At 41.1% G+C, this 14,513-nt stretch overlaps 1 protein-coding gene, 18 non-coding genes and 1 pseudogene across 22 annotated transcripts in view; all 20 read right to left on the bottom strand.

Moving 5' to 3' along the window:
- LOC120344644 (FGFR1 oncogene partner 2 homolog) overlaps window positions 1–14,513 on the bottom strand; it is a 254,399-nt gene that overhangs the window by 71,081 nt on the left and 168,805 nt on the right. The window lies entirely within an intron of this gene.
- On the bottom strand, window positions 579–741 carry LOC144424227 (U1 spliceosomal RNA). The gene has a single exon (XR_013476591.1). It is a non-coding gene; the product is annotated as a U1 spliceosomal RNA (small nuclear RNA).
- LOC144423339 (U1 spliceosomal RNA) lies at window positions 1,326–1,488 on the bottom strand. The gene has a single exon (XR_013475833.1). It is a non-coding gene; the product is annotated as a U1 spliceosomal RNA (small nuclear RNA).
- LOC144423470 (U1 spliceosomal RNA) lies at window positions 2,165–2,327 on the bottom strand. Its single transcript, XR_013475964.1, has one exon. It is a non-coding gene; the product is annotated as a U1 spliceosomal RNA (small nuclear RNA).
- On the bottom strand, window positions 2,883–3,045 carry LOC144424087 (U1 spliceosomal RNA). Its single transcript, XR_013476451.1, has one exon. It is a non-coding gene; the product is annotated as a U1 spliceosomal RNA (small nuclear RNA).
- LOC144423273 (U1 spliceosomal RNA) lies at window positions 3,564–3,726 on the bottom strand. The gene has a single exon (XR_013475767.1). It is a non-coding gene; the product is annotated as a U1 spliceosomal RNA (small nuclear RNA).
- Window positions 4,245–4,407, bottom strand: LOC144423128 (U1 spliceosomal RNA). Its single transcript, XR_013475622.1, has one exon. It is a non-coding gene; the product is annotated as a U1 spliceosomal RNA (small nuclear RNA).
- LOC144423272 (U1 spliceosomal RNA) lies at window positions 4,985–5,148 on the bottom strand. Its single transcript, XR_013475766.1, has one exon. It is a non-coding gene; the product is annotated as a U1 spliceosomal RNA (small nuclear RNA).
- LOC144423833 (U1 spliceosomal RNA) lies at window positions 5,825–5,987 on the bottom strand. Its single transcript, XR_013476198.1, has one exon. It is a non-coding gene; the product is annotated as a U1 spliceosomal RNA (small nuclear RNA).
- LOC144423469 (U1 spliceosomal RNA) lies at window positions 6,566–6,728 on the bottom strand. The gene has a single exon (XR_013475963.1). It is a non-coding gene; the product is annotated as a U1 spliceosomal RNA (small nuclear RNA).
- Window positions 7,275–7,437, bottom strand: LOC144423832 (U1 spliceosomal RNA). The gene has a single exon (XR_013476197.1). It is a non-coding gene; the product is annotated as a U1 spliceosomal RNA (small nuclear RNA).
- LOC144423216 (U1 spliceosomal RNA) lies at window positions 8,010–8,172 on the bottom strand. Its single transcript, XR_013475710.1, has one exon. It is a non-coding gene; the product is annotated as a U1 spliceosomal RNA (small nuclear RNA).
- On the bottom strand, window positions 8,723–8,885 carry LOC144423127 (U1 spliceosomal RNA). The gene has a single exon (XR_013475621.1). It is a non-coding gene; the product is annotated as a U1 spliceosomal RNA (small nuclear RNA).
- On the bottom strand, window positions 9,470–9,632 carry LOC144423338 (U1 spliceosomal RNA). Its single transcript, XR_013475832.1, has one exon. It is a non-coding gene; the product is annotated as a U1 spliceosomal RNA (small nuclear RNA).
- On the bottom strand, window positions 10,309–10,471 carry LOC144423468 (U1 spliceosomal RNA). The gene has a single exon (XR_013475962.1). It is a non-coding gene; the product is annotated as a U1 spliceosomal RNA (small nuclear RNA).
- LOC144423830 (U1 spliceosomal RNA) lies at window positions 11,028–11,190 on the bottom strand. Its single transcript, XR_013476195.1, has one exon. It is a non-coding gene; the product is annotated as a U1 spliceosomal RNA (small nuclear RNA).
- On the bottom strand, window positions 11,763–11,959 carry LOC144423535 (U1 spliceosomal RNA; annotated as a pseudogene).
- Window positions 12,636–12,798, bottom strand: LOC144423196 (U1 spliceosomal RNA). The gene has a single exon (XR_013475690.1). It is a non-coding gene; the product is annotated as a U1 spliceosomal RNA (small nuclear RNA).
- Window positions 13,376–13,539, bottom strand: LOC144423271 (U1 spliceosomal RNA). The gene has a single exon (XR_013475765.1). It is a non-coding gene; the product is annotated as a U1 spliceosomal RNA (small nuclear RNA).
- On the bottom strand, window positions 14,216–14,378 carry LOC144423829 (U1 spliceosomal RNA). The gene has a single exon (XR_013476194.1). It is a non-coding gene; the product is annotated as a U1 spliceosomal RNA (small nuclear RNA).

The raw sequence follows: 14,513 nt of genomic DNA, 5'->3' as shown, positions 1-14,513 counted from the left end.
GACGATTGATTGCGCATTATGAATGAATGTTCTATGCTAAATGTTGAGATAGAAGTTCTCAACAATAAAAACGATATTTGCAAAAGTTGCAATTTTTATTGATTCGTCTATCAGTAACGTAGAATACGATTCATTGCGTTCAAATATTTTATGTGATACATCGCGAGTTCTTTGCTATCCGATGGCAGAATGAAGCTGAACAACTTTACAAGAAATAGCAAAGAGCCAGGGTTTGAAATATTAAACTATAAACAAAGAGCCACAGCCCCAATACGTACCTTAAACGAAGAATAATGATATTTCCGAATCTTGGCGCTCATTCTATTGCTCAATCAATGGCAACACAATCTGAAACTGCAAATAAGGAATCAATCTAGAGACGGTTGGATAAAGGGATAATTTGGATAATGGCAAGGCATGTCATGGAATAATATCAATAAATGGATTGTAAGATTGGTCATGAGAAATATAACATACCCAAACGAGGATCAATACGGCAACATTTAATGAAAGCAACGTGGCCGCTCATTGACCTAACTCGTAAGCCAACAGGATATTGGTAGTGAGCCAATATATAAAAGGGATAGCGCGAACGCAGTCCCCACTAGCAGAAATTACACGACCGAGTTATCCACATTTAGGATAATCGCTAGGGTCATTTTAGTCTGGGTGCAATGACTAAACCTCGCCTAGGCAGAACCGCCTTCGTGATCGCGGTTGACTGCCTCGTCAGGTAAGTATGATTTGTGACGATTGTTTGCGCATCATGAATGAATGTTCTATGCTAAGGAAGAAGTTCTCAACAATAAAAACGATATGTGCAAAAGTTGCAATTTTTAATTGATTCGTCTATCAGTAACGTAGAATACGATTCATTGCGTTCAAATCTTTTATGTGATACATCGCGAGTTCTTTGCCATCCGATGGCAGAATGAAGCTGAACAACTTTACAAGAAATAGCAAGGACCAGGGGTTGAAATATTAAACTATAAACAAAGAGCCGCAGCTCCGATACGTACCTTAAACGGAGAATAATGATATTTCCGAATCTTGGCGCTCATTCTATTGCTCAATCAATGGCAACACAATCTGAATGTGAAACTGCAAACAAGGAATCAATCTAGAGACGGTTGGATAAAGGGATAACTTGGATAATGGCAAGGCATGTCATGGACTAATATCAATAAATGGATTGTAAGATTGGTCATGAGAAAGATAACACACCCAAACGAGGATCAATACGGCCACAACTAATGAAAGCAACGTGGCCGCTCATTGACTTAACTCGTAAGCCAACAGGATATTGGTAGTGAGCAAATATATAAAAGGGATAGCGCGAACGCAGTCCCCACTAGCAGAAATTACACGACCGAGTTATCCACATTTGGGATAATCGCTAGGGTCAATTTAGTCTGGGTGCAATGACTAAACCTCGCCTAGGCAGAACCGCCTTCGTGATCGCGGTTGACTGCCCCTTTAGGTAAGTATGGTTTGTGACGATTGATTGCGCATCATGAATGAATGTTCTATGCTCTAAATGTTGAGATAGAAGTTCTCAACAATAAAAACGATATTTGCAAAAGTTGCAATTTTAATTGATTCGTTTGTCAGTAACGTAGAATACGATTCCTTGCGGTCAGATATTTTATATGATACATCGCGAGTTTTTTGCCATCTAATGGCAGAATGAAGCCGAACAACTTTACAAAAAATAGCAAAGAGCCAGGGTTTGTAATATTAAACCATAAACAAAGAGCCACAGCCCCAATACGTACCCTGGACAGCAAATAATGATACTTCCAAATCTTGGCGCTCATTCTATTGCTCAATCAATGGCAACACAATCTGAATGTGGAATTACAAATATGGAGTCAATCTAGATACGGTTGGATAAAGGGACAGCTTGGATAATGGCAAGGCATGAATATAACATACTCTAACAATGATCCCGACGGCCACAACTAGTGGAGCCATACGAACATAGCGTGGCCGCTCATTGACCTAACTCGTATGCCAACAGGATATTAATAAGGAGCAAATTGGTCATGAGAAATATAACATACCCAAACGAGGATCATTACGGCAACAACTAATGAAAGCAACGTGGCCGCTCATTGACCTAACTCGTAAGCCAACAGGATATTGGTAGTGAGCCAATATATAAAAGGGATAGCGCGAACGCAGTCCCCACTAGCAGAAATTACACGACCGAGTTATCGACATTTGGGATAATCGCTAGGGTCAATTCAGTCTGGGTGCAATGACTAAACCTCGCCTAGGCAGATCCGCCATCGTGATCGCGGTTGACTGCCCCGTCAGGTAAGTAAGGTTTGTGACGATTGATTGCGCATCATGAATGAATGTTCTATGCTAAATGTTGAGATAGAAGTTCTCAACAATAAAAACGATATTTGCAAAAGTTGCAATTTTAATTGATTCGTTTGTCAGTAACGTAGAATACGATTTCTTGCGGCCAGATATTTTATGTGATACATCGCGAGTTCTTTGCCATCTAATGGCAGAATGAAGCCGAACAACTTTACAAGAAATAGCAAAGAGCCAGGGTTTGAAATATTAAACTATAAACAGAGAGCCACAGCCCCAATACGTACCTTGGACAGCAAATAATGATACTTCCAAATCTTGGCGCTCATTCTATTGCTCAATCAATGGCAACACAATCTGAATGTGGAATTACAAATATGGAATCAATCTAGATACGGTGGGATAAAGGACAGCTTGGATAATGGCAAGGCATGAATATAACATACTCTAACAATGATCCCGACGGCCACAACTAGTGGAGCCATACGAAAATAGCGTGGCCGCTCATTGACCTAACTCGTATGTCAACAGGATATTAATAAGGAGCAAATACACAAAAGGGAGAGCGCGAACGCAGTCCCCACTAGCAGAAATTACACGACCGAGTTATCCACATTTGGGATAATCGCTAGGGTCAATTTAGTCTGGGTGCAATGACTAAACCTCGCCTAGACAGAACCGCCTTCGTGATCGCGGTTGACTGCCTCGTCAGGTAAGTATGATTTGTGACTACTGTTTGCGCATCATGAATGAATGAAACGATATGTGCAAAAGTTGCAATTTTTAATTGATTCGTCTATCAGTAATGTAGAATACGATTCATTGCGTTCAAATCTTTTATGTGATACATCGCGGTTCTTTGCCATCCGATGGCAGAATGAAGCTGAACAACTTTACAAGAAATAGCAAAGAGCCAGGGTTTGAAATATTAAACCATAAACAAAGAGCCACAGCCCCAATACGTACCTTGGACAGCAAATAATGATACTTCCAAAACTTGGCGCTCATTCTATTGCTCAATCAATGGCAACACAATCTGAATGTGGAACTACAAATATGGAGTCAATCTAGATACGGTTGGATAAAAGGGACAGCTTGGATAATGGCAAGGCATGAATATAACATACTCTAACAATGATCCCGACGGCCACAACTAGTGGAGCCATACGAAAATAGCGTGGCCGCTCATTGACCTAACTCGTATGTCAACAGGATATTAATAAGGAGCAAATACACAAAAGAGAGAGCGCGAACGCAGTCCCCACTAGCAGAAATTACACGACCGAGTTATCCACATTTGGGATAATCGCTAGGGTCATTTTAGTCTGGGTGCAATGACTAAACCTCGCCTAGACAGAACCGCCTTCGTGATCGCGGTTGACTGCCTCGTCAGGTAAGTATGATTTGTGACTACTGTTTGCGCATCATGAATGAATGAAACGATATGTGCAAAAGTTGCAATTTTTAATTGATTCGTCTATCAGTAATGTAGAATACGATTCATTGCGTTCAAATCTTTTATGTGATACATCGCGGTTCTTTGCCATCCGATGGCAGAATGAAGCTGAACAACTTTACAAGAAATAGCAAAGAGCCAGGGTTTGAAATATTAAACCATAAACAAAGAGCCACAGCCCCAATACGTACCTTGGACAGCAAATAATGATACTTCCAAAACTTGGCGCTCATTCTATTGCTCAATCAATGGCAACACAATCTGAATGTGGAACTACAAATATGGAGTCAATCTAGATACGGTTGGATAAAAGGGACAGCTTGGATAATGGCAAGGCATGAATATAACATACTCTAACAATGATCCCGACGGCCACAACTAGTGGAGCCATACGAAAATAGCGTGGCCGCTCATTGACCTAACTCGTATGTCAACAGGATATTAATAAGGAGCAAATACACAAAAGAGAGAGCGCGAACGCAGTCCCCACTAGCAGAAATTACACGACCGAGTTATCCACATTTGGGATAATCGCTAGGGTCATTTTAGTCTGGGTGCAATGACTAAACCTCGCCTAGGCAGAACCGCCTTCGTGATCGCGGTTGACTGCCTCGTCAGGTAAGTATGATTTGTGACGATTGTTTGCGCATCATGAATGAATGTTCTATGCTAAGGAAGAAGTTCTCAACAATAAAAACGATATGTGCAAAAGTTGCAATTTTTAATTGATTCGTCTATCAGTAACGTAGAATACGATTCATTGCGTTCAAATCTTTTATGTGATACATCGCGAGTTCTTTGCCATCCGATGGCAGAATGAAGCTGAACAACTTTACAAGAAATAGCAAGGACCAGGGGTTGAAATATTAAACTATAAACAAAGAGCCGCAGCTCCGATACGTACCTTAAACGGAGAATAATGATATTTCCGAATCTTGGCGCTCATTCTATTGCTCAATCAATGGCAACACAATCTGAAACTGCAAATAAGGAATCAATCTAGAGACGGTTGGATAAAGGGATATTTTGGATAATGGCAAGGCATGTCATGGAAAAATATCAATAAATGGATTGTAAGATTGGTCATGAGAAATATAACATACCCAAACGAGGATCAATACGGCAACATTTAATGAAAGCAACGTGGCCGCTCATTGACCTAACTCGTAAGCCAACAGGATATTGGTAGTGAGCAAATATATAAAAGGGATAGCGCGAACGCAGTCCCCTCTAGCAGAAATTACACGACCGAGTTATCCACATTTGGGATAATCGCTAGGGTCAATTTAGTCCGGGTGCAATGACTAAACCTCGCCTAGGCAGAACCGCCTTCGTGATCGCGGTTGACTGCTCCTTCAGGTAAGTATGGTTTGTGACGATTGTTTGCGCATCATGAATGAATGTTCTATGCTCTAAATGTTGCTAAACCTCGCCTAGGCAGAACCGCCTTCGTGATCGCGGTTGACTGCCCCTTTAGGTAAGTATGGTTTGTGACGATTGATTGCGCATCATGAATGAATGTTCTATGCTCTAAATGTTGAGATAGAAGTTCTCAACAATAAAAACGATATTTGCAAAAGTTGCAATTTTAATTGATTCGTTTGTCAGTAACGTAGAATACGATTCCTTGCGGTCAAATATTTTATGTGATACATCGCGAGTTTTTTGCCATCTAATGGCAGAATGAAGCCGAACAACTTTACAAAAAATAGCAAAGAGCCAGGGTTTGTAATATTAAACCATAAACAAAGAGCCACAGCCCCAATACGTACCTTGGACAGCAAATAATGATACTTCCAAATCTTGGCGCTCATTCTATTGCTCAATCAATGGCAACACAATCTGAATGTGGAATTACAAATATGGAATCAATCTAGATACGGTAGGATGAAGGGACAGCTTGGATAATGGCAAGGCATGAATATAACATACTCTAACAATGATCCCGACGGCCACAACTAGTGGAGCCATACGAAAATAGCGTGGCCGCTCATTGACCTAACTCGTATGTCAACAGGATATTAATAAGGAGCAAATACACAAAAGGGAGAGCGCGAACGCAGTCCCCACTAGCAGAAATTACACGACCGAGTTATCCACATTTGGGATAATCGCTAGGGTCAATTTAGTCTGGGTGCAATGACTAAACCTCGCCTAGGCAGAACCGCCTTCGTGATCGCGGTTGACTGCCTCGTCAGGTAAGTATGATTTGTGACGATTGTTTGCGCATCATGAATGAATGTTCTATGCTAAGGATGAAGTTCTCAACAATGAAAACGATATGTGCAAAAGTTGCAAATTTTAATTGATTCGTCTATCAGTAACGTAGAATACGAATCATTGCGTTCAAATCTTTTATGTGATACATCGCGAGTTCTTTGCCATCCGATGGCAGAATGAAGCTGAACAACTTTACAAGAAATAGCAAGGACCAGGGGTTGAAATATTAAACTATAAACAAAGAGCCGCAGCTCCGATACGTACCTTAAACGGAGAATAATGATATTTCCGAATCTTGGCGCTCATTCTATTGCTCAATCAATGGCAACACAATCTGAAACTGCAAATAAGGAATCAATCTAGAGACGGTTGGATAAAGGGATAATTTGGATAATGGCAAGGCATGTCATGGAATAATATCAATATATGGATTGTAAGATTGGTCATGAGAAATATAACATACCCAAACGAGGATCATTACGGCAACAACTAATGAAAGCAACGTGGCCGCTCATTGACCTAACTCGTAAGCCAACAGGATATTGGTAGTGAGCCAATATATAAAAGGGATAGCGCGAACGCAGTCCCCACTAGCAGAAATTACACGACCGAGTTATCGACATTTGGGATAATCGCTAGGGTCAATTCAGTCTGGGTGCAATGACTAAACCTCGCCTAGGCAGATCCGCCATCGTGATCGCGGTTGACTGCCCCGTCAGGTAAGTAAGGTTTGTGACGATTGATTGCGCATCATGAATGAATGTTCTATGCTCTAAATGTTGAGATAGAAGTTCTCAACAATAAAAACGATATTTGCAAAAGTTGCAATTTTAATTGATTCGTTTGTCAGTAACGTAGAATACGATTTCTTGCGGTCAGATATTTTATGTGATACATCGCGAGTTCTTTGCCATCTAATGGCAGATTGAAGCCGAACAACTTTACAAGAAATAGCAAAGAGCCAGGGTTTGAAATATTAAACTATAAACAGAGAGCCACAGCCCCAATACGTACCTTGGACAGCAAATAATGATACTTCCAAATCTTGGCGCTCAATCAATGGCAACACAATCTGAATGTGGAATTACAAATATGGAATCAATCTAGATACGGTTGGATAAAAGGACAGCTTGGATAATGGCAAGGCATGAATATAACATACTCTAACAATGATCCCGACGGCCACAACTAGTGGAGCCATACGAAAATAGCGTGGCCGCTCATTGACCTAACTCGTATGTCAACAGGATATTAATAAGGAGCAAATACACAAAAGGGAGAGCGCGAACGCAGTCCCCACTAGCAGAAATTACACGACCGAGTTATCCACATTTGGGATAATCGCTAGGGTCAATTTAGTCTGGGTGCAATGACTAAACCTCGCCTAGGCAGAACCGCCTTCGTGATCGCGGTTGACTGCCTCGTCAGGTAAGTATGATTTGTGACGATTGTTTGCGCATCATGAATCGATTGTTTGCGCATCATGAATGAATGTTCTATGCTAAGGAAGAAGTTCTCAACAATAAAAACGATATGTGCAAAAGTTGCAATTTTTAATTGATTCGTCTATCAGTAACGTAGAATACGATTCATTGCGTTCAAATCTTTTATGTGATACATCGCGAGTTCTTTGCCATCCGATGGCAGAATGAAGCTGAACAACTTTACAAGAAATGGCAAAGAGCCAGGGTTTGAAATATTAAACTATAAACAAAGAGCCACAGCCCCAATACGTACCTTGGACAGCAAATAATGATATTTCCAAATCTTGGCGCTCATTCTATTGCTCAATCAATGGCAACACAATCTGAATGTGGAACTACAAATATGGAATCAATCTAGATACGGTTGGATAAAGGGACAGCTTGGATAATGGCAAGGCATGAATATAACATACTCTAACAATGATCCCGACGGCCACAACTAGTGGAGCCATACGAAAATAGCGTGGCCGCTCATTGACCTAACTCGTATGTCAACAGGATATTAATAAGGAGCAAATACACAAAAGGGAGAGCGCAAACGCAGTCCCCACTAGCAGAAATTACACTACCGAGTTATCCACATTTGGGATAATCGCTAGGGTCAATTTAGTCTGGGTGCAATGACTAAACCTCGCCTAGACAGAACCGCCTTCGTGATCGCGGTTGACTGCCTCGTCAGGTAAGTATGATTTGTGACTATTGTTTGCGCATCATGAATGAATGTTCTATGCTAAGGAAGAAGTTCTCAACAATAAAAACGATATGTGCAAAAGTTGCAATTTTTAATTGATTCGTCTATCAGTAACGTAGAATACGATTCATTGCGTTCAAATCTTTTATGTGATACATCGCGGTTCTTTGCCATCCGATGGCAGAATGAAGCTGAACAACTTTACAAGAAATAGCAAAGAGCCAGGGTTTGAAATATTAAACCATAAACAAAGAGCCACAGCCCCAATACGTACCTTGGACAGCAAATAATGATACTTCCAAAACTTGGCGCTCATTCTATTGCTCAATCAATGGCAACACAATCTGAATGTGGAACTACAAATATGGAGTCAATCTAGATACGGTTGGATAAAAGGGACAGCTTGGATAATGGCAAGGCATGAATATAACATACTCTAACAATGATCCCGACGGCCACAACTAGTGGAGCCATACGAAAATAGCGTGGCCGCTCATTGACCTAACTCGTATGTCAACAGGATATTAATAAGGAGCAAATACACAAAAGAGAGAGCGCGAACGCAGTCCCCACTAGCAGAAATTACACGACCGAGTTATCCACATTTGGGATAATCGCTAGGGTCATTTTAGTCTGGGTGCAATGACTAAACCTCGCCTAGGCAGAACCGCCTTCGTGATCGCGGTTGACTGCCTCGTCAGGTAAGTATGATTTGTGACGATTGTTTGCGCATCATGAATGAATGTTCTATGCTAAGGAAGAAGTTCTCAACAATAAAAACGATATGTGCAAAAGTTGCAATTTTTAATTGATTCGTCTATCAGTAACGTAGAATACGATTCATTGCGTTCAAATCTTTTATGTGATACATCGCGAGTTCTTTGCCATCCGATGGCAGAATGAAGCTGAACAACTTTACAAGAAATAGCAAGGACCAGGGGTTGAAATATTAAACTATAAACAAAGAGCCGCAGCTCCGATACGTACCTTAAACGGAGAATAATGATATTTCCGAATCTTGGCGCTCATTCTATTGCTCAATCAATGGCAACACAATCTGAATGTGAAACTGCAAACAAGGAATCAATCTAGAGACGGTTGGATAAAGGGATAACTTGGATAATGGCAAGGCATGTCATGGACTAATATCAATAAATGGATTGTAAGATTGGTCATGAGAAAGATAACACACCCAAACGAGGATCAATACGGCCACAACTAATGAAAGCAACGTGGCCGCTCATTGACTTAACTCGTAAGCCAACAGGATATTGGTAGTGAGCAAATATATAAAAGGGATAGCGCGAACGCAGTCCCCACTAGCAGAAATTACACGACCGAGTTATCCACATTTGGGATAATCGCTAGGGTCAATTTAGTCTGGGTGCAATGACTAAACCTCGCCTAGGCAGAACCGCCTTCGTGATCGCGGTTGACTGCCCCTTTAGGTAAGTATGGTTTGTGACGATTGATTGCGCATCATGAATGAATGTTCTATGCTCTAAATGTTGAGATAGAAGTTCTCAACAATAAAAACGATATTTGCAAAAGTTGCAATTTTAATTGATTCGTTTGTCAGTAACGTAGAATACGATTCCTTGCGGTCAGATATTTTATATGATACATCGCGAGTTTTTTGCCATCTAATGGCAGAATGAAGCCGAACAACTTTACAAAAAATAGCAAAGAGCCAGGGTTTGTAATATTAAACCATAAACAAAGAGCCACAGCCCCAATACGTACCTTGGACAGCAAATAATGATACTTCCAAATCTTGGCGCTCATTCTATTGCTCAATCAATGGCAACACAATCTGAATGTGGAATTACAAATATGGAGTCAATCTAGATACGGTTGGATAAAGGGACAGCTTGGATAATGGCAAGGCATGAATATAACATACTCTAACAATGATCCCGACGGCCACAACTAGTGGAGCCATACGAACATAGCGTGGCCGCTCATTGACCTAACTCGTATGCCAACAGGATATTAATAAGGAGCAAATTGGTCATGAGAAATATAACATACCCAAACGAGGATCATTACGGCAACAACTAATGAAAGCAACGTGGCCGCTCATTGACCTAACTCGTAAGCCAACAGGATATTGGTAGTGAGCCAATATATAAAAGGGATAGCGCGAACGCAGTCCCCACTAGCAGAAATTACACGACCGAGTTATCGACATTTGGGATAATCGCTAGGGTCAATTCAGTCTGGGTGCAATGACTAAACCTCGCCTAGGCAGATCCGCCATCGTGATCGCGGTTGACTGCCCCGTCAGGTAAGTAAGGTTTGTGACGATTGATTGCGCATCATGAATGAATGTTCTATGCTAAATGTTGAGATAGAAGTTCTCAACAATAAAAACGATATTTGCAAAAGTTGCAATTTTAATTGATTCGTTTGTCAGTAACGTAGAATACGATTTCTTGCGGCCAGATATTTTATGTGATACATCGCGAGTTCTTTGCCATCTAATGGCAGAATGAAGCCGAACAACTTTACAAGAAATAGCAAAGAGCCAGGGTTTGAAATATTAAACTATAAACAGAGAGCCACAGCCCCAATACGTACCTTGGACAGCAAATAATGATACTTCCAAATCTTGGCGCTCATTCTATTGCTCAATCAGTGGCAACACAATCTGAATGTGGAATTACAAATATGGAATCAATCTAGATACGGTTGGATAAAGGGACAGCTTGGATAATGGCAAGGCATGAATATAACATACTCTAACAATGATCCCGACGGCCACAACTAGTGGAGCCATACGAAAATAGCGTGGCCGCTCATTGACCTAACTCGTATGTCAACAGGATATTAATAAGGAGCAAATACACAAAAGGGAGAGCGCGAACGCAGTCCCCACTAGCAGAAATTACACGACCGAGTTATCCACATTTGGGATAATCGCTAGGGTCAATTTAGTCTGGGTGCAATGACTAAACCTCGCCTAGGCAGAACCGCCTTCGTGATCGCGGTTGACTGCCTCGTCAGGTAAGTATGATTTGTGACGATTGTTTGCGCATCATGAATCGATTGTTTGCGCATCATGAATGAATGTTCTATGCTAAGGAAGAAGTTCTCAACAATAAAAACGATATGTGCAAAAGTTGCAATTTTTAATTGATTCGTCTATCAGTAACGTAGAATACGATTCATTGCGTTCAAATCTTTTATGTGATACATCGCGAGTTCTTTGCCATCCGATGGCAGAATGAAGCTGAACAACTTTACAAGAAATGGTAAAGAGCCAGGGTTTGAAATATTAAACTATAAACAAAGAGCCACAGCCCCAATACGTACCTTGGACAGCAAATAATGATATTTCCAAATCTTGGCGCTCATTCTATTGCTTAATCAATGGCAACACAATCTGAATGTGGAACTACAAATATGGAATCAATCTAGATACGGTTGGATAAAGGGACAGCTTGGATAATGGCAAGGCATGAATATAACATACTCTAACAATGATCCCGACGGCCACAACTAGTGGAGCCATACGAAAATAGCGTGGCCGCTCATTGACCTAACTCGTATGTCAACAGGATATTAATAAGGAGCAAATACACAAAAGGGAGAGCGCAAACGCAGTCCCCACTAGCAGAAGTTACACGACCGAGTTATCCACATTTGGGATAATCGCTAGGGTCAATTTAGTCTGGGTGCAATGACTAAACCTCGCCTAGACAGAACCGGGTGCAATGACTAAACCTCGCCTAGGCAGAACCGCCTTCGTGATCGCGGTTGACTGCTCCTTCAGGTAAGTATGGTTTGTGACGATTGTTTGCGCATCATGAATGAATGTTCTATGCTCTAAATGTTGCTAAACCTCGCCTAGGCAGAACCGCCTTCGTGATCGCGGTTGACTGCCCCTTTAGGTAAGTATGGTTTGTGACGATTGATTGCGCATCATGAATGAATGTTCTATGCTCTAAATGTTGAGATAGAAGTTCTCAACAATAAAAACGATATTTGCAAAAGTTGCAATTTTAATTGATTCGTTTGTCAGTAACGTAGAATACGATTCCTTGCGGTCAGATATTTTATGTGATACATCGCGAGTTTTTTGCCATCTAATGGCAGAATGAAGCCGAACAACTTTACAAAAAATAGCAAAGAGCCAGGGTTTGAAATATTAAACCATAAACAAAGAGCCACAGCCCCAATACGTACCTTGGACAGCAAATAATGATACTTCCAAATCTTGGCGCTCATTCTATTGCTCAATCAATGGCAACACAATCTGAATGTGGAATTACAAATATGGAATCAATCTAGATACGGTAGGATGAAGGGACAGCTTGGATAATGGCAAGGCATGAATATAACATACTCTAACAATGATCCCGACGGCCACAACTAGTGGAGCCATACGAAAATAGCGTGGCCGCTCATTGACCTAACTCGTATGTCAACAGGATATTAATAAGGAGCAAATACACAAAAGGGAGAGCGCGAACGCAGTCCCCACTAGCAGAAATTACACGACCGAGTTATCCACATTTGGGATAATCGCTAGGGTCAATTTAGTATGGGTGCAATGACTAAACCTCGCCTAGGCAGAACCGCCTTCGTGATCGCGGTTGACTGCCTCGTCAGGTAAGTATGATTTGTGACGATTGTTTGCGCATCATGAATGAATGTTCTATGCTAAGGATGAAGTTCTCAACAATGAAAACGATATGTGCAAAAGTTGCAATTTTTAATTGATTCGTCTATCAGTAACGTAGAATACGAATCATTGCGTTCAAATCTTTTATGTGATACATCGCGAGTTCTTTGCCATCCGATGGCAGAATGAAGCTGAACAACTTTACAAGAAATAGCAAGGACCAGGGGTTGAAATATTAAACTATAAACAAAGAGCCGCAGCTCCGATACGTACCTTAAACGGAGAATAATGATATTTCCGAATCTTGGCGCTCATTCTATTGCTCAATCAATGGCAACACAATCTGAAACTGCAAATAAGGAATCAATCTAGAGACGGTTGGATAAAGGGATATTTTGGATAATGGCAAGGCATGTCATGGAAAAATATCAATAAATGGATTGTAAGATTGGTCATGAGAAATATAACATACCCAAACGAGGATCAATACGGCAACATTTAATGAAAGCAACGTGGCCGCTCATTGACCTAACTCGTAAGCCAACAGGATATTGGTAGTGAGCAAATATATAAAAGGGATAGCGCGAACGCAGTCCCCTCTAGCAGAAATTACACGACCGAGTTATCCACATTTGGGATAATCGCTAGGGTCAATTTAGTCCGGGTGCAATGACTAAACCTCGCCTAGGCAGAACCGCCTTCGTGATCGCGGTTGACTGCTCCTTCAGGTAAGTATGGTTTGTGACGATTGTTTGCGCATCATGAATGAATGTTCTATGCTCTAAATGTTGCTAAACCTCGCCTAGGCAGAACCGCCTTCGTGATCGCGGTTGACTGCCCCTTTAGGTAAGTATGGTTTGTGACGATTGATTGCGCATCATGAATGAATGTTCTATGCTCTAAATGTTGAGATAGAAGTTCTCAACAATAAAAACGATATTTGCAAAAGTTGCAATTTTAATTGATTCGTTTGTCAGTAACGTAGAATACGATTCCTTGCGGTCAGATATTTTATGTGATACATCGCGAGTTTTTTGCCATCTAATGGCAGAATGAAGCCGAACAACTTTACAAAAAATAGCAAAGAGCCAGGGTTTGAAATATTAAACCATAAACAAAGAGCCACAGCCCCAATACGTACCTTGGACAGCAAATAATGATACTTCCAAATCTTGGCGCTCATTCTATTGCTCAACCAATGGCAACACAATCTGAATGTGGAATTACAAATATGGAATCAATCTAGATACGGTAGGATGAAGGGACAGCTTGGATAATGGCAAGGCATGAATATAACATACTCTAACAATGATCCCGACGGCCACAACTAGTGGAGCCATACGAAAATAGCGTGGCCGCTCATTGACCTAACTCGTATGTCAACAGGATATTAATAAGGAGCAAATACACAAAAGGGAGAGCGCGAACGCAGTCCCCACTAGCAGAAATTACACGACCGAGTTATCCACATTTGGGATAATCGCTAGGGTCAATTTAGTCTGGGTGCAATGACTAAACCTCGCCTAGGCAGAACCGCCTTCGTGATCGCGGTTGACTGCCTCGTCAGGTAAGTATGATTTGTGACGATTGTTTGCGCATCATGAATGAATGTTCTATGCTAAGGATGAAGTTCTCAACAATGAAAACGATATGTGCAAAAGTTGCAATTTTTAATTGATTCGTCTATCAGTAACGTAGAATACGAATCAT

This window comes from Styela clava, chromosome 5 (genome assembly GCF_964204865.1).
Source record: "Styela clava chromosome 5, kaStyClav1.hap1.2, whole genome shotgun sequence".
Taxonomy (NCBI): Eukaryota; Metazoa; Chordata; class Ascidiacea; order Stolidobranchia; family Styelidae; genus Styela; species Styela clava.
This window is presented reverse-complemented; position numbering and strand designations above follow the sequence as displayed.